Below are 25,798 nucleotides of genomic sequence, written 5' to 3'. Positions count from 1 at the left end.
TTATGGGGCAGGAGCTGCACAGCCAGCTGTTCCCCAGGGCCCAGCCCCATTTACAATCTAACTAGACATGACGGAGAAAGAAAGCGTTTCCCGCATTTTACAGATGGGGAAACTGAGGCACGAGAGAGGTCAAGGACCCGATTTTCAAATAAGCTCAGCACACTGGATGCTGAGCACTTGGAAATGTGCCCTGAACACTTCTGAAAACCTGGTCTCACAGGACTTGCCCAAGGTCACACAAAGTCAGTGGTAGAGACTGGACTTAAATCCAGATCTCCTGAGTCAAAACCCAGTGCCTTCCTCATAAGGCCAAATTCCCTCTTAGAGGCTCTATTGACTCCAGAGTGCAGCTGGATGTATTTGGAAAATCATATTTATTCTCCAAGCTCTGTCTCTTAGATAGGATTGGATAGAAAAGCTCTGACTCAAAACTATAGAGACACTCAGAGACCAACGCAGAATGTCAGATTTCAGAGTAACAGCCGTGTTAGTCTGTATTCGCAAAAAGAAGTGAGCTGTAGCTCACGAAAGCTTATGCTCAAATAAATTGGTTAGTCTCTAAGGTGCCACAAGTACTCCTTTTCTTTATTCTTAGCTGTGAATTCCCTGACTGTCTTGGTTTAAAAAAAAAAATCTTGGCATTATTTTTAACACTGGTTTTGGTGAATACCTAGCTGCGAATGGTGCTGTGTGCGCCCTCTTCACGTGAGGTAGGGTTAATTGTTCTGGGTCAACAATTTGTAAAATTGGAAGCTGAGGACCGAATGGGCTTCATGACTGAATGTAAAGTGCTTTAAAATCCTTGTCTACGCAGTACTGTGCATGCCCGATTCTGCGTGGTCGTTAGCCCTGTCCGCTCCTCTTGAACCCAACGAGGTGTAGCGAGTTTGCAGGACCTGGCCCTAGCCTGGAAACACTTAAGCATGTGTTTAACGTTAGTCGCATGAGTGGTCCGATTAACTTCCACGTACCTGCCGTTACAGGGCCTAAATCGCAAGCCACGTGAGCCATGGGGCCAAGTTAGCATCAAGTGGCTGGGATGTGGCTAGCTTGGAAGAGTGTGAACAGGACGTTGTGCCACCCATGATGTGCCGGGAATCTTTTTGCCTCATCCCAGGGCATTAGCTAGTACCTGCACCACAACCGTGCCCACCCCATCAGCTGCATCTTGCCACGGCAGACTCCGTTGTGGCCAAGCGTACCGAGCAAAATTGAACCTGGGAGGAGGAGGCAGGCGAGCAGTGTGCAGAAAGGAGTTTTCCCAGCTGCCAGAGCTGCTCTAAAGGAGGGTGCTGCGACTCGCCAGCCAGCCAGCACTCTGAGTTCTACTGTTTCTGGGTGCTGCCCTATCATCTCACTGCAGCTATCAGCAGGAAACTTTTCCCCCCCACCCCCCTTCTCCCTCCCCTCCAATTCCCAAGTCACGACCTGGGAGGAGGTTGGTACAGTTTGTTACGCTCAGGCCGGAATGTACTTTGTGTTACAAATGGCCTCAGGCCAGGACTCAGAAGCCGGACTTTATTTATACTTCCCTGCTCCAGGCTCAGCTACATCCTGCTGTCAGTTACTTCTGCTTTTATCTGCGAGGGGGATGATCTGGTCTTAAAAAGCCATTCATACTATTTAATGCATGGAAATAGATTTGTACCCTGCCTGTCTGCTCTCCAGGCTGCTAACTCACAATTAATTTACAGACTTGTAAATTTTTTACAAGCCCATTTTTAAAATAGAGCAAGATAATATTTTGCCCTTTCATGTGGCGGAAGTTGTTAGAGAAGAAGCGCTTTCTAGTGAGTAAAAAATACGAGTGAGATCAGCCTCCTAGTTCTGTTAGCGACGCTGTATAATCCTGACCAAGTCTCGTAACCAGTTTGTGCCTCAGTTTCCCACTGAGTACAGTGAGGCCTACCTCACAGGGAGAGTGTGTGTGCAAATCATTGCACTGAGAGCCTTGGATGGAAAGCACTAGGGGAATGGCAAAATAGCTTCTTGATTCTAGATTTAGGGGACTTCTTTGAGATAGAAATAGACAGGATCCTAAACCAGAAGTTTATGGATCCAGAACGCCTTTGTAAATCTTTATCCTGTGTTCACTGACGTCAGCAGGAGCAGAACCCTCCTGTAAACAATCGCAACTCACACCTCATTTTCCCAACTGCAAGGTAGGTCATGTTATTTATTTGGAGACCTAAAAACTGCACTACGGAATCTATGGAACATTCAGATAACAAGGTTCGACCGAGTGTGAGTGCCCTCCCCATGGGGACCGGAGTTATTGGCCTCTTCTCACACCTGAAATATCATCACCAGAAATGTGAATCAGCAAAAAGAAATGAGAATATTGTACCCAGTCCGTGGGTAGCTAGGAGTTCGCAGTCAGCACTGCCTCAGGGAGCATAGCCTTGGCCTGTGAATGGAAATAGAACCCTGGCCTCTTGCTTCAAAAACACAGGCTGTAGTCACTTGAACTCAAAGGAAAATATCAGTTTGCTGGTAGTACCCTCGTGCCTAGGACACAATTAAGCAGCTGTGATCCGATCCAGCAGAGGGCAGTGGCAGACAGATGCACATTTACCAATGTGCTATATGCCATCATGTGCCAGCAATGCCCCTCTGCCATGTACGTTGGCCAAACCGGTCTCTACGCAAAAGAATAAATGGACACAAATCTGACATCAGGAATCATAACATTCAAAAACTGGGAGGAGAAGACTTCAGTCTCTCTGGCCACTCCGTAACAGACTTAAAGGTGGCAATTTTGCAACAGAAAAGCTTCAAAAACAGACTCCAACGAGAAACTGCTGAGCTTGAATTAAGATGCAAACTAGATACCATTAACTCGGGTTTGAATAGAGGCTGGGAGTGGCTGGGTCATTACACATATTCAATCTATTTCCCCATGTTAAGTATCCTCACACTTTCTTGTCCACTGTCTAAATGGGTCATCTTGATTATCACTACAAAAGTTTTTTTCTCCTGCTGATAATAGCTCATCTTAATTAATTAGCCTCTTACTCCATCTTTTCATGTTCTCTGTATATGTATATATATATATATATATTCTTACTATATGTTCCAGTCTATGCATCCGATGAAGTGGGCTGTAGGCCACGAAAGCTTATGCTCAGATAAATTGGTTAGTCTCCAAGGTGCCACACGGGCTTCTCATTCTTTTTGCAGATACTCACTGACGCTGGTGTCAGTGGAGATTTTGGGGAGGGAGATGCGGGGACGCTCTTCGCACCTGAGCCTATGCTGCTCACCACTTTCATGCAGTGACTACAAGTCTTTCTCACCTTGAATAAAGCCGTTGCCAACTGGATATTAAACACCCTGATCCTGCACTGCTTACACCCTCAAACTCCCATGGAAATCGGGCGCACGAGAGAGAGAGAGGCAGGGGGTGGAGAAATCTTGGAAGCAGACAGACTGCAGGATGCACCACCAGGTCTTGCAGAGCTTGTATTTCTAAGCTTTGTCTAAGCTAGCACATTCTGTACCCTTACTGACAACAGCTAAGTATGAGCGTGAATGGGGCTGCACCATTTTAGGTAGTCTCAAGACAAGCTGCTCCAAACAGGCGGTCTTGACATGGCATTGAAAATGGTTTAAGTGCTTGGATAGACAAGGATAAAACCCTTGTCATCACGGGTGCAGCCTCGCCCGTGGCTGGCAGCTAGTACAGAATGTGCTTTGCGGTAGGCAGGCTATTGTGTAATACAGAGACCGATCTAGCAGTAAACACTGCATAGTCCCGCTGGGTTAGACCCAGGTTCACGCGAGCAATGGCAGGCAGTGCTGCCACCGAATGGCCATGCCCACGGTTGACCTCCACATGTCAAGGATTCTTGTGCAACCAGATCACTTCCCCCCTCTTCAGGTTAAAACTTGGCACAGTGCAATGGCAGCCTTGGAACAAATATATTTAGAAAACGTCAGAAGAAAAAAGAAGGAGGAAAGGGAATTGGTGTGTATGAATGAGGCAACCACTTGTACAGGCTGTGCAATCGACACCTCCTCTACCAGCGGAAAGCAATCCAATGCTAGAGTTAAGTTCAAAAGGCACCCGGCGTATCCTTACATGGGAAGTGGATGGCACCTCCAGAAACAGGCCAGCTCATTTGCAATGCAGCTTCTCAAATATGTAACAATACACACGTCATGGGATGCATGAGAACTGGCTGCCAAATCCTCAGTTATTTGGCACTTCCAAATTGGATGATCAGAACATCAGCTTACTTACTTTGCTGTTTTAACCTGGTTCTTATTTTGGGGCTCAAAGCAGCCACCTTCCGAGGCACCAGTGCAAAGAGCTGAACCCCCCTGACAGTGTCGCCGATCAAATTCAAGGCATTTTTGGGGTTCCTTTTCCCCTTTCCCCCTCCGGTAAGCGAATACTGAGGAATGGAAACCTTGCCTGGTAAACATGACTCAAAACTTACCAACTTAACAGGGCAGAGTGAGGGGGAAACCAAAAGGAAGCCTATTTGTTTTTAATCTAAAATGTGCTGGAGGGATTTGCTGATGTGGCTTTTAGATTTAAAGCAGCATAGCAGGGCCTTCTTTTTCTCCTCCATCTCAAGTGGTTAAGGCAGATAACACAGTCTATTTTTAGAATGAGACACAGATGAATAAAAATATCCCTTGTACCTCCACTCTCACGCCATATCAGATGCTGCTGAGATTCTCAATGCCACAAAGACAAAAAAGCGACAGGATCCTGTCTATGTCGAAAGGGAGAGAGAGGTCTTATAAATGGGGGTTGGTTCTGCTGTATTAATTCTTGCAACAAACTGATCTGGCTAACCCTGAGCTTGTCCTCAAAGGCCTCTCCCACACACACACACTGGAGCCAAGGTAATGAGCTTGGAGTCAACCTAGACAGCTCTGCCTCATGCAATCAGGTAGTACATCAAGACCAGCTGTCCCATTTAGGCAGAACAGCCAGTCCCTATGGTAGCAAAGTATTGGGAGATTATTTATGGTGTCATAGCTTGGGAGGAACAGAGATTTTCTCTAGAGGTGATGCTGTAGTTCATGGTAGAGGGTGATATTGAGCTGTTGTTAGCATGAAGGACCAACCTGGCTGCACCACACGCTCCCGCAGGAAAACTCTTTGAGAGGTGAAATTTGTGGAATTCCCACCCCACCTCATAGGGCCGGCGTTAAGCATTCATGATAGGGACAGATTTTCAAAGCAGCTCAGCATCCAACGTGTTGAGCTCTTCTGACAATCTCTCCCATGCTGTCTAAAGGATGGAGGGGAGCCAGTTTCACCTAACAAAGCCATTGCCCTGAGATCTATAGGATTTCCCTGCAGACTCGGTGTAACAATGGAAGACTGGGAGCAACTCCATGAAAAGGCCAACCTTTCAGCATTACTACCCTGGCTTCCCCGTCCCATCTCATGCAGCTCATTTCTGAGATGATCTAATCCCCCTTCTTGCACCTGGGCCAAGACCCCTACCAAGTGGCTTTGGAGCAGGAAGTTTTAACACCGTTGGGGTCAGAACTAATTCCCACAGAGACTTCCTGGGGGGGCTGCGCTCTCTGATGCTGATTAGCTGTGTTCCTCTCCCCTTCCTGCCCCCTTTGCTTGACAGAGCCCTGACCACTTGATATTCACATTCAGGGCTTGCGTGGAATTAGGTTGGGGGTTAGGGTGGGGTGGCCGTTGTTACTCCTCTCTTTCCTTACACGCTTGCCAGATGCCTTTGGTTGATCTTTGTGCATGTTTCACCTGAGTTGGTCCCTATATTTCTAAAAGCTTTGCCAGAGTCCCAAAGCCACAGCACAGAGCTGCACAGTGTATAAATGGAGGCACTCCTTAACACGGGCCGTGTGTGGCACATACTGTCCAGAAGACTCGAACATGTGTACTGTGCATGGAATAGAGAGTAAATATTACTTGTTTAGGGTCCAAGGTTACTAATGGGGCCTAGACTCATGACAAGGGAGCAGGTCCTGGCTGCACTCTTTCTAGATACAACATACTGCACATCATTTCCTGCTATACATGGTTTCTGTTCCACACATGGTACCAGTCAGCTTGGGCACCTCATGGGCCAGCTGGTAGGGGCTGAAAGTTGTGCCACACTGGCTGGTAAGGTTAACAATGTTAGGCTCTGTCAGGCCAGCAGAGGAAGCCGCTTTCAGTGATAGAGGTTCTTCCCCTTCCTCCCCCTGTTCCAGATTCCCAGCCCCAGGCCCTAACCATGCATAGGGATGATGGTTAACTTGAGCAGGCAAGCTGATGAACTGCAATGGCAACTCACAATGGAAGAGGTGTAGCTATGACCCGGGCCAGTACGGGGGTACTGACATCAGATGGAGGATGAGCTGGTAAAATTGATGTTACTGCATGAGTCGTTTTGCTCTACTCTGTGCAAAGAACCACCACATCTCCTACACACCATCACTAAGAAGCTCTGAACAGCATCCTTATTAATAATAAATAATGCTATGCCATGGCTAGAACCACCTTATCCCCTCCCCCCCACCCCCCGCCCCACACCATCTATTGCCAGAGCATCTAAGTATACATAGATAACACACTCCTGGGTACTTGTAGCTATATGAAACTTACGAGCTACATTATATGTGCTCCTGTACAAATATCCAATGTACTTTCTTATCCCGTGTTTTCCTGTGGTTAACGTTAAATAACTTTTTCATAGCAAATACTAGAAGCTACAGTAAGTTTTAAATTATATTAAGGTTATATCCTAAACAGCCAAAGCCAGGAAATTGGGGCTTACACAACTGGCAAGCTCTGCTCAAGAGAAGCCCAGCACTAGAATAACAAGGTATTTGTGTTAGGATCAAGGTGCTTTGGAGTCGAATGTGTTGTCTGGGCTCAGGACTGGAGTAGCAGAGGCTGCTGCTGGTCATGACTCAGTGCACGAGGAGAGCAGGGGAGAGGGAGATGGGCAGGACTGAAAAATGTGGTTAACATAGCAGGGGGGCCCCACTGCCAGAGCTTTATGTGAGCCCAAGATTGGAGTGGTAAGCATCACTACTGGTCAAGGGAATGGTGCATTGGTAGATCTCTGTGGGGAAGCCTGTCAGCTATATACCTAGCTGAAATTGTTGCTATTAAGGCTTCACTTACTCATCTGCTCCAAATTCACTTATGAAAGCCTGAGAGAAAAACAAGCAATCTGAGGCTTCTATTTTGCTCTAAAGTCAACCACTTTAACATAAGCATTGCAGAGGGCTCGGAACATTGTGATCTTACATAACGTATGTGCTGCAATACGCTGGCACAAATAGGGTGAATCGAGGACAGAGTGGCTGCCTTAACTGTGAATTTCCTGGCTTTTGTGAGCTTACGTCAGTCTCACTGTTATTTTAATGTGTTTTTTAAACTGTAATCTCCTTTTTAAATGCTACTATAAAATAAAGAGGGGGGAGAAATAGGAGTAAAATGGACGCTGTATCTGTCTTTAAAGTAGCTAGACTCTGGTATGGAATGTCATCTGGATTCTAAAGATCTTTTTGAAAGAAAATTCCATCACCCTCTCGCCAAGGAATTGTAAAAAAGCGACCATTTTTGTGGTACAACACAAACCCCATGAGTGATCTCCCCCTACTGGTGTCTAGGATAAAAAGCTGTGGACTCTTAGAATTATGCATATTTTCTGAACAAAAATAACAATAAAGTGATCAGTCTGTATTTGCTTGGGTTTTTTTTTGTATTAAAAACACACAATTGCTTGTTAAATGGAAAACTAAAACTGTTTGGGACACGGACGGGGAAAGAGTGTATCTTTCAATCTTCTAGAAAATGTTTAAATTCAGAGTAAAAATCATGATGGTAGACTTTCTTCTCTCATATATTTCATTTCCTTACTATCAGTGAAATTTAGTAAGATCCATATTTTCCCCACTATATTTTAAAGAAGGGAAAGCGCTGTTAAAGTGAGTGAGTCCTTGTTACAGTGAACTAGCTATCTGAACATTCAGCTTCAAGTTAAACTCCTCATTTCCAGCATGTTCTGGTGGTGTCTAATTAAAAATGCAAAAACCTAATGTTATTCAACATTGTATCAAAGAACAGAAGCTCTAAGGAAGACTTTGATAAACATTATAAATCCATTGACAACTAAGCACATTCCTTGGTCATCTATTGTCGTAATACAGGGAAATAGCCGGGTCAAAATGCAGATTTGTAAGAACTAGCATTCCTAATATGAACAGAAATGCCTTATTTCATATTTATACAGCATTCAAGACAATGGGGTCCTGATTCTGATTCTGTCTGGGTACTGATTGTCATTCAAATAGAGACACATTTTCAAAAGACATCAGGGTTAGATTTTGAAATGTTTACCACCCACAACTGGAGGACAGATTTTTAAGAGTTCAGCCTATTGGGGTCAAAGGCATGATAGAAAATCTGGCTACCTAATTTGGTGCCTAAGTGAGAGCTGAGCTGTCTTGAAAATCTGACTCTAGTTGTGGGTGCTAACTCCTGCTGAAAACGCATGGCCATAGCGTCTTTATGAAATATTTCTTATCTAGGTGCCTTTTGCAGTGTGTCCAACCCAAACACTGCAGCATTTGTGCTATTGCAAGAAAACCTGAAAGTGAAACTGACTAGAAATACAAATAACTAGGCTAATTTCCTTGTCCAGGCTGAGTGATACAAAAAGGTAAACCAGGTTCAACAGTACTGAAAAAGATAGTTTTAAAAAAAAAGCTTTATTTTTTTCTAATCTGTGGCGGCTCTCCAGCCCAGATTAGTGTTTTCATTCAACAAGTTTCTTGTTTAAACCAAACAATAGCTACCCTGACTATTACAACACTCCATGGCTGCTCTGAAATAATGCCTTTCTATCATTAACTTTCAGAGAGTCACAAACGATTTAGTTCTCTACAGCTCTATTTTTTTAAAGTCAAGGGAAAACATATGTCCAGCTAAGGGTGCTGCTAGTCTAATATTAAACCCACAGTAAGGAGGGAAATTGAGAGTGCAGTTCGTGTTTACCTCCATTCTCCCCCTCTACCGTTGCTGAGTCTCCTCACTGTGTTTATAACATGCCATGGGTGCTGCAATATCCAGACACATGCAAAGAGGTGGGTTGAGGATGGAGTTTTTGCTTTGAAACGGGGAGGGGGGGTACACTGACAGGGTCCTGTAGGCCTTAAATTGGGCCCCTTATTCACCAACTTTGTGTTGATAAAGGAGAATTTAGTAGGACTCTTCCCCCCCCCCCCCCTTTCCTTCCACCCCGGTCCTGGAGCAGCCATTTCATAGCTGTTGCTGTAAGAGTGTCCACAGCCCAAACAAGTGGCCCAATTTTTCACAAGAGCTCAGGCCCCCCTGAGTGCTGAACTCCTTTGAAAACCTGGCCATAAGGTGTCACCATGGGGGAGCTGCTGGGTCCTCAGCCCTTTTGAAAACCAGAAATCTGGGCCAGCGGATCTAGGTAGAGAGTAGTTTACCCAACCACCCACTTCCCCCAAATAATGGCAGCAAAATGCAGCAGTGTCTGTGTTTGTATGTAAAAATGGAGGGAAGAGAAAATCAGAGGAATGGAAGCCACGAGCCTGTTGCTTGGTTTTGCTCCAGTGAAAGGAAATTGCTTAAAGGAACAGGGCCACTTCATCTCGCAAACAGAAAATAAATAATTATCTAGGAATCGCAGGTTCTATACCTGCTGCTGAGTCCTCTGCCCCCTTGTGTGGCCTTACGCTCTGCATGATCATGAAACGTGGTAACATGTTTTTCTTTCTGCTGGTGCTGCCTCAAGGACCCAGACAAACCCCAGGCGAAACTGACTATCCAGGGGAAACTGACTATGTACCAAGTGCTGTCATGCTGAAAAAGGGACACAAAATAACTTCTCCAATCTTCCAGCTGCAGTAATTTGAGATGTTACAAGTAATAATGCAGGGCATTAAAAAAGCCAGACTTCCAGCACTAGATAGCTTACGCTCAAATAAATTGGTTAGTCTCTAAGGTGCCACAAGTACTCCTGTTCTTTTTACTCTTGCTACACTGTCAGGCGAGGAAAGTTGTGCTGATCTTCCAGTCTAAATGCCCATTAAGGTCGTATCTTTGCCCTGAACCGTTGTGCTATTCAGTCATAATGGGCTTTAGGCAGGTAAGAGCCCAGAATGTGTGTGCAAAGTGCAGGATCTTCGCTACCTTCTGCCTGTCACTAACACTTTTCTGATTTGATGCCTGTGCGGCTGGGCTGCTTCAAGTTGTGGGTTGCTTGATTACCGCTGAGTTCCGTACCGTTGCTTTCGTATAGGTTTCATGTTCGTTGGGTTGGGTTTTTCCGTTGTACCACGCAGCACCGGCTTGGGCTGATCCGTGGGTTTGGGACGATGGGTTGCACCGACGGTTTGGGGGTTGCACCGGGGGTTGGGAGTTGCACGGGAGCGGTGGGATTGCATCGACTGTTGCGGGGAAGGCACCGGGTCTGAGGGGTTTGCACTTGCACGGATGGTTTGGGGGAGGGTTGCACCGGGGCTGGGAGGCTGCACTGACAGTTTGGGGGTTGCCCGAGGTCTTGAGGGGGTTGCCCTCAGGATGTGGGGCGTTGCACGGGGGCGGAGCGGTTGCCCTGAGGATTTGGGGGGGTGCACACAGTTTGGGGGCGTTACAGGTAGGCTGCGGGGTGCACCGACGGCGTGGGGCCGTGCAGTGAGGATTTGGGGGCGTTGCACGGGGTTGCACTGAGGATATGGGGGAGCTGCACTGAGTTTGTCCGGCTCCGGCGCTTCCCCGCTCTTGCACAGGGAGCTCGAGGCTGCGGGCTGCTCGCGGCAAAGGGGCTGGGAAGAAGCCGCCTCATTTACATGCGGGAGGAGCGGTAGCCAATGAAGAAGCGCCTCGGGTGCCCCAGACCTAGACGGGCAGGCTCGGCGGCCTACGGGCGCTCTGAGGGGGCGGGGCCGAGCGGGGGCAGGCGGGGGTCTCGGGGCCGGCTCCGGCCCGGCGCTTGGTGTCAGTCCTAGCCCGGCAGCGGCGGGAGCGGGAGGAGGCGGCAGGTACCGGCGCCCCCGGGGTGGCGGGACCGCGGCTTAAAGCGGGGGCGGTCCCCCCGGCACCGTCCGCCTCTGGGGCAGTCCCCCCGCCCCTAGGGGCAGCCCCCTCCCATAGTGAGGGGCAGGGTCCCCCCCGCCCCCTAGGGGCAGCCCCCTCCCATAGTGAGGGGCAGGGTCCCCCCCGCCCCTAGGGGCAGCCCCCTCCCATAGTGAGGGGCAGGGTCCCCCCCGCCTCCTAGGGGCAGCCCCCTCCCATAGTGAGGGGCAGCCCCCTCCCATAGTGAGGGGCAGGGTCCCCCCCGCCTCCTAGGGGCAGCCCCCTCCCATAGTGAGGGGCAGGGCCCCCCCGCCTCCTAGGGGCAGCCCCCTCCCATAGTGAGGGGCAGGGCCCCCCCCACCCCCAAGGGGCAGCCCCCTCCCATAGTGAGGGGCAGGGTCCCCCCCGCCCCCTAGGGGCAGCCCCCTCCCATAGTGAGGGGCAGGGCCCCCCCGCCTCCTAGGGGCAGCCCCCTCCCATAGTGAGGGGCAGGGCCCCCCCGCCTCCTAGGGGCAGCCCCCTCCCATAGTGAGGGGCAGGGCCCCCCCCACCCCCAAGGGGCAGCCCCCTCCCATAGTGAGGGGCAGGGCCCCCCCGCCTCCTAGGGGCAGCCCCCTCCCATAGTGAGGGGCAGGGTCCCCCCCGCCTCCTAGGGGCAGCCCCCTCCCATAGTGAGGGGCAGGGTCCCCCCCGCCTCCTAGGGGCAGCCCCCTCCCATAGTGAGGGGCAGGGTCCCCCCCGCCTCCTAGGGGCAGCCCCCTCCCATAGTGAGGGGCAGGGCCCCCCCGCCTCCTAGGGGCAGCCCCCTCCCCATAGTGAGGGGCAGCTTCATGGGCAACTTTGGGTCCAGGCTTCCCCCCCACTGCACCCCAAGTTTCTCCCCTCCCCTAGAACAGCCCCCTGCTTCCCCCTTCCTGTCTCCCCCAAACCCTCCTCCTTACCCCTTACACTCGCAGACTGCCCCCTCCCCTCCACCTTGTATGACTTCTGCATGGATGTATGTTGGGAGAAGAATTACATCACCCAAAGGAACATTATGGAGAGTGTGGGTGTTTTTGGGGGGAAGGGGGAGGATGAATTACACCCCCTCCAATAGGGGAAGTTTATAAAATGAGATGGTTTCCATTTTAATATTTCTGCTGAGAGGAAAGTGAGGGGGGATATAATTCCCCTGCCCTCCCTCCCCCCCAATAACCAACCAGTAACATAGAGACCCTGGTCTAAGAGGTCATGAAGAACTGTGGACGGAACTGCTGTACTATTGCATTGTGTATATTTATTGAAAGCGCTGTGTAAGAGCCAGGTGGTAATCGTAACATTGGAGGAAGGTAATTGAGGAGGCATGGAGGAAAGGGGACGAAGGAACTTGGTGGGATGTGGGATCAGGAAGAACCTGGAGAACGGGTGGGTTATTTGTGCTGTGGATAAAGGATCCCTGGTAAGTACCACAGGAGGAGCCTCCTGTGTATGGAAAGTGTGTGAGATTGGAGTATCTGTGTAATTGTCGTGGTCCTTACCCTTGGGAGGTAGCTCTATCTTATGCTCTGCTCCTAACCAAGGATTTCAAATTGTTTTTTACAAAACACTGTTATCTGTATAAATGCAATTATGCAAGGATAGGGAAGGCAGTGTCCATTGGTTGTGCTAGGTTTTGGTTTTTTTTTGCTTTAGGATCTGCTGGCTGGGGTTACTTTTTTTTGTTGGGGGGAACGGAATGTTAAAAAAAAAAAGTCAGTTTAAACTCTTGTGATGTGCCCTTTGTACTCTTGGAGAGTAGGCAGAATCTGCGGGTGCTGTTGAATTCTGAAAGAGCCAGGTGAAAGGACCGGATTAAATCAAACCTTAAACAGATGATTGAGGGTGAGGGGGAAGTATGTTTCAGTTTTCACAGTACAGTCATATCGGATCTACCCTGTGCGTGCCTCCAGCAAAATCAGAGTAGATGCAGAATCTGTTTTAATCTCACTCTGCACGGAAAAAAAGTGAGTTAAGAGTCTTTGCTTTGAATATTTGGTCTAATTGTGTTACAACTGTGATATTTAAATATCATTTTGATCTGGAAATTTTAAGTTAAATTGACTCTGCATCCACCCTGTTTATTCCAGTCATTTAAAAAGTTATATATAGATTAATCTTCTTTGTCCCATATCTGAGATTTCACCTGTTTTCAGACTGAAATGTCAAACAATTTTAGATCAACTGATTGAGAAGTGGTCTACTTTCACTATAGGCAGCCCTGTATCATTTGCTGAAATACTGTTTTGTAACTTCCTACAGCAGTGCTCTTCAATGAATCGGAACATGGTCTGCAGCCATGATAATGGTGCACTAGGAGAGGATGTTTTTTAATCCAGTTATGAAAGCACAGTGTTGTCACAAAATGAGGTTCCTGTGTAATGACACTTACCTAAAAATGTCCCATGGATTTTTAAAGTAAGCATAGAGAATATAACTCAGTGCAATTATCATATATAACCCAAAATAAACATGATTGAAGGCTCTTGCCCTTGCTTTTTCTCTCATTCCATAGCCCAAATAGCTCGGGTAAAGTTGCTATTTTCCTGCTGCTAACTGCATATTCAGACGTGCATATCAGTGCCACAAAGGAATATTATTTACCTGAAGAGCTGTAAGAGCCCTTGAAAGGTAAATTCAGAAATAATATGTAATGTCTCCAGATGATTAATTCTGGTTCATATTTCCAGTGCTATATTCAAGGTTCCTTCTTTGATGCACCATTTAATTGATCCTGTCTGTGAGTGAAATTGACCATCTTAAACAAACCCGAGCTTTGCTATGTTCAGTACCACAGTGTAGACAATGCCCTTAAGGTGCCAGTTTGGGGAGTGTCTTTTCATCAGATGAGTGAATTGATTCCATTTAAATATTGCTTCCTCAAATATCAACCTTTTTTTTGGACAGATCATTTAACTCAAAAACTTTCTCTACATGGTGCTGGGAAAGATGCTTATACTTGATTTCAAACACTTAGGTTTGGCACTATCCACGGTGACTGTGTTAGAAATTGGTATTATAAATAGGATTGAAAATACTGTTTACCCCATCCTCATTGATTAATCAAGTTGTATTAGAGAGAGGGTTACCTGGAACCATGTCTGAACACTGCCCCATAAATATAATTGTGGACCAGGAACCAGAGAAATGCTGTTTGGCACAGGTTAAAACAAGGCTGGCTCCTTTTGGCAGACTTCATAAAGATGCCGTTGGGTTGGGTCAAAATAAGGTATTCCTCAGTGGAAAATGAATGAGGGCAAAGGATGTTGCTCTCAATCTACAAATTCTGCTTTGAGTCCTGTATGTTCTGGCTTTTAATCTTTTTGAATTCTATTTAGATTCAATTTTAAACACTGTAATATACGTCACAGGCTCTTGAATTACAGCAAGCATTTGAGGGGTATAAAAAACAAGGAGGCAGAAGAAATGATTACTGAGATCCAAAACATAGTATCAAGTAGCAGTGGGATGAAACTGAGAAAAGAACAATTTGTTTGCAGTGCTGTGGGTTTTTTTTTTTTTCAGAACAAAGATGTAGTCCCTGCCCTGATGATCTTATGATGTAATATTAGATGCGAAGTCATGAATGAGGGCAACAAATATTTAGGGTGTAGGTGGATGAAGGGGAGTGGAAGGACAAAGTGTTGCAGTAAGATCACACGCTTAATTTAGGCACAAACATGTCTTGGTATTAGAGTTACTTTAAAAAAAATGTTTGGGGCATTTAGGTTAAATAGCAGGAAAAAATACCAAACAGTAGGATCAGTTACTGTGCAGTAATCTTCCAAGGGGTTGAAGCCCCACTGTCTGAATCCAGGAGGTAAATGTGCTTAGTGGTTAGAGCAGGGGACTTGAGAGACAGAGCAGGGTTTTTTTTTTTATGCCTGCCTCTGTCACTACATTTTGTCCCCTAGGGAAGTCACTTCAACTCCTTATCTCTGGTTTTCCCCATCCATAAAACAGGATTAAATACCCATTTGGCTATGCAGTGTTTTGAGAGCCTCTAATAAAATTATCTGTACTTACAAAGTATTTCAAACTGAGTTGGACAAAACACTAAAGGATGATGTACTATAGAGAAAAGCCCTAATTAGGCAGGGAAGGGACAAAATAACACTGTAGGTGTGTTCCATTTCTGACTCTTACTATGGCCTGGGCTACACTTAAAACTTAGGTTGACATAGCTACAGCACTCTGAATGCTTCTGTCGATTTAGCTACTGTTGCTCAGGGAGGTGGAATTCCTACAGTGATGAGAAAAAACCCCTTCCGTTGCTGTAGTCCACCTCTATGCTACAGGGTTACAGCCGCATAGCTGCAGCACCATACCTATGCTGCTGTAACAGCGGAAGTGTAGACAACTATACTCTACACAGTGATGTACATTTTACACATGGCTTTACAAAGCAAGGCATAATCCTTATCCTGAAGAACTTATATCCTAATGTGGACGAGACAGAGACAGATGCAAGGCTATGTGGAGATAAAGATGAGGGAAGGAGAATGAGGAGGGCTAGCTGGTGAAGAGAATGAGGATTCTTGGGGAGGAGGGATTCAGAAAAATAAAGGGTGGGACTGGCAGATTTTTCTAAGGCCAGTGGAGAGTGTGAGAGCGAGAGTAAAATTGATAGTAAGAAAGATGAGGGAAGCAGCAAGGCAGGAGAACTGGGAGGAATGGAGGAAGGAGGTGTGGGAGGGAAGACATGGAAGTGTAGGAGGAGATTAGATCCAATGTCATTGGGGCTGAGTCTATGAAGGGACTTGAAGTTGAGGAAAACAAGCTTGGATTTGATACGTGTAAGGAAGGGTGGGATTTTAGGAGAAGGGTAACTTAATCAGAGCAATGACCAAGGAAGATGACTTCAGCATGAGCTTTTTGAAGAGGCTAGAAAGGGGAAAGTTACATTAAATGAGGCAAGAGCTGAAAACCCTTGTCCTCACCTTGCTTATCGGTGAGACTAGTGAGGGAAGAGTGGACTTTTGTGAGACGTTACTGGAATAAGTAACAATTTGAGTGAGAGACTGCATACATAGGAAGAAGAATCACGGATGATCTCAAAGTTGTGAGTATGGGAAAGAGGAAGGATGAAGTTTTCAATGATAAAGAAGGCAGGTGTTGCCCACCCAGAACCCTGAGCAAGTCACACCCCTTGATTGCAGTATAGACATAATGATAAAAAGGGAGAAGAATCCTTTTGAGTTGGCTGGGAGTGGGTTGTCAGTGATGGAAGGCACAGTACTCTCAATGGAGAAGGCCAAAGTCTAAACAACATGCTAGCTCAATCTAAGACAAGTCCACACAACAGAAGGCGAGAGGGACACAGAGGAGAAGGCCAGGGAAGGATGATTTTAAGGAGAGATGTGAAGACAGGGAAGGGCCAGTAAAGTGAGTCTTTCAGGGAAAAGGAGAGTTGTGTGGAAGGGAAGAAGATAGATTTGAGAGGAGACAGGAAGAAACTGCTATAGTCCTAGGACTTTCGCTAAAGGCTTGGGATACTAACTAGTACCTAGTGTATCCATTTGAATTCACGACAGTTCTGTCTGTTAGGCAACTGTGAGACCCCATGTGTTAACATCCTTTGAATTAAGTAATAGCAGTTTTATTTAATATCTATTTATAATACAGTTGTTAGACTATTTAATGTTCTAGCTTACTAAATCGATATTTATATGGGGAGCGTTTCTGAGTTATTTTGATCACCTTTTTAAAAGCTTTTTCATATGTTGTGCGATGTAATAGAGAGTAAAAATATGCTCCCAAGAAAGAACTTTTATCCTAAATTTAAGCTCAAACAGTTAAATAATAAACCCCTGAAAAGAGATTAATGGGAGCAGTCACAAATCAAACTGTATCATTCATAAACATCAATATGTTACTACATAACAAAGTGGGCTTTAACGGCAAGGTTGCTTAAGTTTTGTGTGTGAGCCAGGCTAGGAAGGAGCATTTGCCCGGGGGATTAGTTCATGGGTATTCGCTATTAAGACTGAAAGAAATCTTATAGGTGGTCTGGTACTTCCCCCTGTAGTGATGTTTCAGGTCCCTAAAGGGGAATCTCCTTTAATACTTCTGTAAAGTTTCCGAATTTCTCTAAGTGTTGTTGTACACTTAGCTGTATAAAATTAGGGAGAATAAAAAGTTCTGGGGCTGTTGCTGTCTTAATTTATTTAATTGAATAACCCTTGGGGTGAGCTTGCCAATGTTGGCTAGAAGTAGTTAGGTGCCCAACTCCTGCTGAAATACTATAAGCCGAGCACCTAACTAATCTACGCATCTTTTAATTTATTTATTTTTTTTAAATCTCACCCTTCATTTTGTGTCTGATATTGGACCTCCTCTCCCCCCCCCCCCCACAAAAAAAGATTAATTGGTTTAAAAAAATGTATTGTGACATGGAAAAGTGTCTGTAGCTACATGGTTCTGTAAATGTTCAGTGCTTTATGGAAATAACAGTCCCTGAAGAATTTACATCTAAAATGTACGGGCTATTTTTGATTGTGTAAATGTGGTTGTTGTCATGACAAAAACCACATAAACATGTTTTGAAAGCATCCCCAGTAGTTACAGAATTCTATGTATAAAAGCTCTAATCCCCTGCACCGTTGGGCCCTCAGTCAGTGATTGAAATTGTTTTTCAGACACGGTGTCCAAAAAAGTACAGGGACTACTTAAAATTACATTAATCAAGAACAATTTGCGGGCAGTAAGATTATACAATTATTATTAATCCAGAACTACGGACTGTCCCTTATTTAAAAGTTCACTTGGTTTTTCCCCAAAAGTATAGCGTTCAGACATTTGATTAGAACACAGATAGTAAACTAATAGCTCCCAGAGGCTCTGACCAGGATTGAGCCACGTTGTGCAAGGTGGTGTAAACTACTGTAGTATTTGTATTTCAACGGTATAGAATAATCAAGTGACGGTGGCCCAGCCTCACAAGTGGGCGGGTTGTGTATTCTTGTTTGAAACCTGTTGCATGAGTGAATTTTATGAAGCGCTGGTGCACAGCAACACTGACACAGAGGGAAGCTTTGCAAAAACTACTTTTAAAAACAGTGTGGTCTGTTTTGAAAATAAGGCGTCAAGAGAGTTAGCGAAAAGAAAAGGAGGACTTGTGGCACCCTAGAGACTAACCAATTTATTTGAGCATGAGCTTTCGTGAGCTACAGCTCACTTCATCGGATGCATACCGTGGAAACTGCAGCAGACATTATATACACACAGAGATCATGAAACAATACCTCCTCCCACCCCACTGTCCTGCTGGTAATCGCTTATCTAAAGTGATCATCAAGTTGGGCCATTTCCAGCACAAATCCAGGTTTTCTCACCCTCTGCCCCCCCCCCCCAAACTCACTCTCCTGCTGGTAGTAGCCCATCCATAGTGACCACTCTCTTCACAATGTGTATGATAATCAAGATGGGCCATTTCCTGCACAAATCCAGGTTCTCTCACTCCTTCACCCCCCTCCAAAAACCACACATACAAACTCACTCTCCTGCTGGTAATACCCTTCAGGGTTTTGAGCAGCTCTGACCGCCACTTGGGGGAGCTATAATAGCTTTAAACTGCAGATACCTGCTTTGATTCCATTCAAATAAATGGGAAACAGGAAAAACTAGCAAGAAAAAAGCTATAACTTATTTTCTCTAGGTTACTGGGACATAGAATAATGGTGGGGGGTTCTATAAAGCCTGAAGCACTGGTTGCACTTGGTCTGGTCAGTCATATGAGTAACAAGGTTTTTTTCTAAACAGCAATTGCAACTGAAATAATTTTTTTGGGCCATCCAGACTTGGGATGATGTAGGCGCTCTGCTTAACTCTCTCGTTAAAAGGCCAAACTGACTGTAGTTTTCACTATAGCCCTCAACTTCACAAAGAGTATTCCTGTTAATGATGAAAAATAGAATACAAGAAGAGTAGTTATAAAAACACTTCTCACTCAGCCAAACTACAGCCAGTGTCCCCTCTTCTCTGATACAGTTGATAAGATTTCTGACATGTGGGTTGCCACTCCGATCCCAGTGTAAATGATTATTGCCTTGACTCTGTGAACTAGTTGCTGTTTCAAAAAGAGAGGTTTTTAAGTTTAAAACATGCTCTCCCATCCAACGATGAAATGTGCATGTCCATGAGAACACTCAGGTCCCTGAGCATCGTCTGAGGTATTGAAGACCTCCCATAATGCTGGCAGTATAGAGAGCTGAAAATGCCCCTTTTTTCCAATTAGACTCTAAATTTGCAGTATGTTACTTTTCAAAGACATCTGAGAGAGGTTTTGCTGTACACCTGATTGAGTGCATAAATATAAAAATCACCTTGTGTTGTGTGGAGATCAGTGGTGAGATTATCCCCTCGGGACTTCCTACCATGGAGGAAGGAAATTCGTATAAAACCTGCTCTTCTTGACCAAATTTGGTTGAAAATATCATCCCTCCACCTCCTGAGCCAGTGGGAGGGGTGGCTTCTGCAATCTCCATATGAGTGGAGGGGAGGGCTCGTTTGGGGAGAACGTCACCTCCCTGCAGAGATCTTTCCACTTCAGATAATGGTAATGCTTTCTCAGCTTGAGAGAGAGATAGATATAAAAATGTGCTCTGCTGTCGACCCCTGACTCTTCTAGGAAGATGGAGGGAGGCCCAGCTGAAGGCATGAAGAAGAGTCATCATGAAGGAACCATGCTGCTGGTGGAGAGTCAGTAATGTCGACACAGTGAACATACCATCCTAAAGATGCTACCAGGATCTGTGCAGATAATTCTGTGGCTTTTGGAACATCCATAGCTTATTGGAGCCGAGCTGCACTACCCACCCTTCCCAAGTCCCATGTCTGATTTGGAGAAAACTGAGCTGACACTCATGGCATTTCCGGGCCTTCCCAAAGGAAGCATGACTTGGCCGTGCAACAATCTTGTATTTCAGTATATACAGGAATTATTGTTCGCCCTGGTGCTTAGGATTCAGTATCAACACTAAACCATTTATGTACACAGGGCTTAAAGAAGTCTCAGGTGTACAGCTATTACTTGGGCTGCCCCACCATAATGCCTGGTGGCTCCTGTCAGATTGCTTAACAGTGGTGCTATAGTTTGCTGTGATGGAAAAACATTGGGTTAATTGGTAGTTACTTTTCCTCCTTGTGGTTACACCTGCAGTCTTTCTCGAGCCCTAAGTTCACCATTAAACAGTACAGACTCTTCTGACTTTACAGGGAACTACTTTTACTGTGGATCCAGCCTTCCCGTTTATACCAACCTCCGTTGTCTTGTAAACACTTTAAAATATTCAGTTGCGTCTGCGTCTCAGCCAGTCATTTACCACATTTCACTTGCAAATTTCCCTCATGATTGTAGGATAAGATTAATTTACGCTCATAAGCCATGTCAACTAGACCACTGATCTCTAGTGTCGTGGCTAGAGCAGAGGCCTGAGGAGTCCGCATAAGTTTTATTGCCAGGTCTGTCACTAACCTTTGTATCACTTAATATCTGTGGGCCTCCATTTGCCCCTCTGGGAAATGGGTAGTATTTGCCTTTCAGTGATCTCTTATGCGTGTAGTTTGTAAGTCACCATGAAATCCTTGGATTAAAGGTGCAGCATATGTGCACAATATTATAGTAGCAGAGTGTAGGATTTCTAATATAACAGGCGTTTCGGGAGCTAGGATTCCCTAAATTACAGATCAAACCACTTGGGAGGCCCACGATTCTGCAAATACTAAAGCGGATACTTAACCTCAGTGCCTAAAGTTAAGCACATGTGTAAATCTTTGCAGATTGGGGTTTAGTGATCATTAGCTTTCTTCTAGTCTCCCTTTATATCCCCGGGCTAAACTCTTTCCTATCCTTGTGCTCTCCTTACCCTATGGAATCTGTAGAGTGTATTCTCTGGGACTGGCTGTGGCCTGTCAAGCAGCAACAGAGTTCCTCCAGATGGAGTCTTGCTATTTTCTCTCTTCTTTTTAAACGGAAACACTGGGTTTTTAAAACTCGTCCTCCGTTTTAAAGCAGCCATGAAGAGATTCCTTATCATTGTGGATTTCTCATTTTAAGAGCTGCTGCTCTGTGCTAATGCTGATTAAATTCATGACCATACTAAAATACTCATCCCAGATGGCCTGTGCTCATTTTCACTCTAATTCTCTGCTGAGCTGCTTGCTTTGACTCCTGAGATTTCTGCTGGCTTTCCATGTCCTTGCCCTTTCCCAGGTAGAGTGAGTTTGAGGTTGGTAAATTGGTTAACAAATCCCAACCTGTGGTTGTTACACATGGAAACCCCCACAGCCAGAATAGTTGCCACCCAAGCAAATGTATCCTTTCATAACGTCTATTTTATAATTGTATATCTAAACATATGCAAAGTATGTTAGATGTTTTCCTGGAATGTGTGTATTAAAAGAATGTCCAGGTGGTCATCATTTCACATATTTTGGTTCTTACTGTTTATACAGTAACTTCTTGGCCATCTGATACAGAATAGAGTCCTTATTCCCCACTTAGCAGCACTCTGGCTTGCTGCAGTGTAGCTCCTGAATGCTAGATGGCTGGTACTGAGCAATTCTTTTTAAAGTACCTTTTTATTTTTAATTTAAAACTAACTGGAAACACTTGTTCCGGAGGAAAAACTAAATGGATATGGAATTTGCAAACAAAAGGTAATAAAGTTGGGGGCTTATAATAAATAAATATGAAATCTCCTCACACCAAGTGGCTTTTCACTAGTGCTCAGTGTTGGCCTAATTGGTCTCATTGGGAATCTTTATCCTGGAGTTCAGCAGGAGCGGTGTTAGGTCAACGCTGAGTGCTTCTGAAAATCTCACCCAGGTTAGGCACTGGAGATACGCATTGTTCCTCTGGTGAATTAGGTTTAGCTTTCTTTCCAGCGTCCAGAAACGTGCATGTGTGCTCGTGTTCCTCTGGCTGTGCTCCGTTTGAGGCTGTGTTTTGATTATGGACATTGAAATTAAAATAATCTAGAGCTATTCTTAAGAAAAAGTGACCAAGGAAGACAAACCAGAATAGATGGTAAAAAGAGATTGCAGTAACAGAATAGCAAGCAGAGGGTAGTCAGATATTTTAAATATTTTCACACCTTTTTAAAGATGACCTTCTGTAACCTGATTGGGCTGCCTGTTATAATGTTATTATTCCTAACTTGTGAAAACCTTTGAAATCACACTCCCTATTATTATGTATTTATATTTAGGTAGTGTTTGCTAAGCATGATGCCATAATGTAATGCTGGGTTCATAATTACCCCCACAGTTGCCAATGGCAGGAATAACAGGTGTGGTGTCCGTGTTTATATATTTTATGTGAGCATCCTCACCAGGCTCTCACCCACTCAGGAAGCAAGAAATTGAAAACCAGAGGTTCAGGAAATAGCATATTGTATTGCATGTGTGTGGGTGCTCTTAAATTCTGTCTTCTGTAACCTTTCCATGCTGATGGAAATTCAAAATGGGAATCAGGAAGTTTCACAGGTGATTTTAAATTCCATCTCATTGGTGGAAGCTGTAAAATTCTCTCTTTTTTTGGAGGAAAGATTGACCATGGATGTTTCTGGAGTTTTGTCTTGTGTAATATAAATCTCTCCCTTAAAGGAACTGACATTATGAAATAACATTAAGAATCTGGCATTAGATTTAGTTTTTAAAATTAAAGGTGACCTTCCTTCCTTGAGCCAAGATGTTATGTCTCGGCTGGGTATGAGCATGCTGAATGTTATGTAAGAATATGCCTGTTAATTGGGATCCTTGTAACGTGAATACAATGGGTTGAGTCACAAGGAACTTTGCCCATGCTAGTCCTTTATTTTTAAACAATTTGGAAAAATTTAAAATCAAGGATCCACTTGAAGACAGAATTTGTTTGTGCATTTTTTGTTATTGGCACAAGTGGCTTTCTAAACAACACCTGAATAAGTAGGCAAATTATTCTTTTAGGCTTGTACTGTACTTTGAACTACACATCCATATAACTCCTATACCTCTTTAAAATGTCACTGCTGTTGGTGTGATTAGGTAAGGCTAGTCCTGTCTTTAGTCCATCTTTCTTAGGGATGCAGGCAGACCCCACCAGTTCTGCTGTCTGTTGGCAACAGTATGGTGGGTACTCTTAGAGCAGCAGGATATTGGGCTATACCGTTCGCTTTCTCCTATTGCTTAAATGTGAGGGTGGCTTTTTATTCAACATATTTTTAAAAACTGGTTCTGACTTGGATTCTAACTAAAACCACTAGAAAGTTACAAGGATATTAGGTGGGCAGAATGATTAGCATCTGTGGCTAGGACACATGCTCTCATATTAGCTGCACAACATGTACTGTGCTTCCTCACGCTCTCTTTATTCTTAAACTGCTTTCAGCACTGCTTGGTAGGTAGCTCTTCTGTTGCACTGAGTTCTCTTCAGAATTTGTACTTCCTGCCAATTTGGGAACAGACAGGGTTGGCAATAGTATATAGTTAAGTACAGTTGTCAGGTACCGTAAGCTAAGATTACATTTGCCTCTTGCCACATAGTCTTGTAGTCTGAAAGCGGATCACCAGGACCAGGGAAATTCCAGTGCTGGTGCATGGGTCCTCAGTGAAGTCTTCGCAGCTGTGCTGAAATAGTTTTGTATGCTGTAATTAGTCCCACAATATGGTGTGCTGTGCAGGATGGAAAATACTGCCAGGGAAGTGGGTATTTCTCAATGGAGTGTAGCATGTATTTAAGGTCTTCCCCAACCCCGCAGTCCTGGCTAATGTTGGACTTCCAATTATCCTTGCTTCTTGGGAAAACTGTAAAGCACAATAGGAACATAAGATTTGCCACACTAGGTTTATAAGATGATTGATACTTGCTTCTGGCAGTACACTGTGCTTGGTACTTAGGAGGAAGGCAAATCCATAATGCGCTTATTCAATTATTATTGTACATGGGAGGATGGGAATCCCTTTCTGTCTTCTATTTTCTTATGATAGTGGTACTGTTTAGTTAACCCTGGCACAATGCTCCTTTTAGTGTTCCCTAATTAGTTTTTGTTCTTGGATTAGAAATGAAACCATGAATGTAACTATGCCAAAATGCCAATGGTCGCCTATAGATGGTGCTGTAATTACAAGTTCAGATAAGGTTGCAGGCAACTTGGTGGCTGAGACCTCTAAATATAAATGAAAGGGAGCTTTGATTGAAGAGCTGCTCTTATGCACCATGAGTATTGTTGGGATTCCTTTGGCTGTTATACACTCTTTTTTATAAGATGCCCATCCACTGTAGTATGTGAGTGCATTGTATGTAATCTAAACAATTGGATACGTTTCCCCAATAGGAGGCTCTGTGTCCTATGTATCTTAAAAGCTAACAACCTAAATTAAAAGGAGTACTTGTGGCACCTTAGAGACTAACCAATTTATTTGAGCATAAGCTTTCGTGAGCTACAGCTCACTTCATCGGATGCATACCGTGGAAACTGCAGCAGACTTTATATATACACAGAGAATATGAAACAATACCTCCTCCCACCCCACTGTCCTGCTGGTAATAGCTTATCTAAAGTGATCATCAGGTGGGCCATTTCCAGCACAAATCCAGGTTTTCTCACCCTCCACCCCCCCACACAAATTCACTCTCCTGCTGGTGATAGCCCATCCAAAGTGACAACTCTTTACACAATGTGCATGACAATCAAGTTGGGCTATTTCCTGCACAAATCCAGGTTTTCTCACATCCTCCCCACCCCCATACACACACAAACTCACTCTCCTGCTGGTAATAGCTCATCCAAACTGAGCTATCACCAGCAGGAGAGTGAGTTTGTGTGGGGGGGTGGAGGGTGAGAGAACCTGGATTTGTGCTGGAAATGGCCCACCTGATGATCACTTTAGATAAGCTATTACCAGCAGGACAGTGGGGTGGGAGGAGGTATTGTTTCATATTCTCTGTGTATATATAAAGTCTGCTGCAGTTTCCACGGTATGCATCCAATGAAGTGAGCTGTAGCTCACGAAAGCTTATGCTCAAATAAATTGGTTAGTCTCTAAGGTGCCACAAGTACTCCTTTTCTTTTTGCGAATACAGACTAACACGGCTGTTACTCTGAAACCTAAATTAAGAAAACATCAGCCAGGAGACTAATTGCTAGAAGAGAGAGATCCCAATACCTGTTGGCTGCTTTAAAAATGAGCATTTAAAAATGCTTTTTACCATTTGTGCATATCTTTAGTAGGCACCTGAAAAACCAACAAATTATAGGGTTGAAAGATTCCGGGTCACCCAGGTGTTTGATTCTCTGATGATAGCTGTAACTTCCCAGGCGAGGTAGTGAGCCTTCACTGCTCCCCTGACTGGGAAGGAATAAACTGGAGATTGCACAGGGGCCCCTGAAAAATGCATGTAGTCCTGGTTTCTGTGATTCCCCTTGAGAAACAGCCAGCCTTAACTATGAGCTAACTGATGATAATCTAGAAGTGCATTGGGTTCATTTTAGCCCAGTGACTCATAATTCACATTGTGCATTCGGTTCAACAATGTACATTGCAACTTTCATTAAAAAGGAGCTGTTTTGATTGTTATGACTTTGTGTGGTATATTTGCTGGCTTCTTGCATAACGCCTGCACTAGAAGATAAGTATACTGTCACAAATGTGATTAAACTGGTGTTAATTTGCAATGCATAGCTTTCCCCCTGTTCTTGGAAGCTTTCCCCCCATTCTTAGAAGAAAACATATGAATGTTAGTCCAAAAGCTATTCTGAAAAT

The 25,798-nt window shown here is 44.8% G+C and overlaps 1 protein-coding gene across 12 annotated transcripts in view; it reads left to right on the top strand.

The window, feature by feature from the left end:
- The first annotated feature begins 10,983 nt into the window (after positions 1-10,983).
- FKBP5 (FKBP prolyl isomerase 5) overlaps positions 10,984-25,798 on the top strand; it is a 51,468-nt gene continuing 36,653 nt past the window's right edge. For 4 of the 12 annotated variants that reach the window (XM_073320491.1, XM_073320498.1, XM_073320493.1 and 1 more), the window contains exon 1: positions 12,049-12,366. The gene's annotated coding sequence lies outside the window, so the exon portion shown is untranslated. Of the gene's footprint in view, positions 11,005-12,047; positions 12,367-12,415; positions 12,477-12,563; positions 13,021-15,289; positions 16,116-25,798 lie in introns of those variants that run through there. The other 8 variants (XM_073320504.1, XM_073320502.1, XM_073320497.1 and 5 more) reach the window with 7 other exon arrangements.

Source organism: Lepidochelys kempii, chromosome 21, assembly GCF_965140265.1.
Source record: "Lepidochelys kempii isolate rLepKem1 chromosome 21, rLepKem1.hap2, whole genome shotgun sequence".
NCBI classification, from domain to species: Eukaryota; Metazoa; Chordata; order Testudines; family Cheloniidae; genus Lepidochelys; species Lepidochelys kempii.
This window is presented reverse-complemented; position numbering and strand designations above follow the sequence as displayed.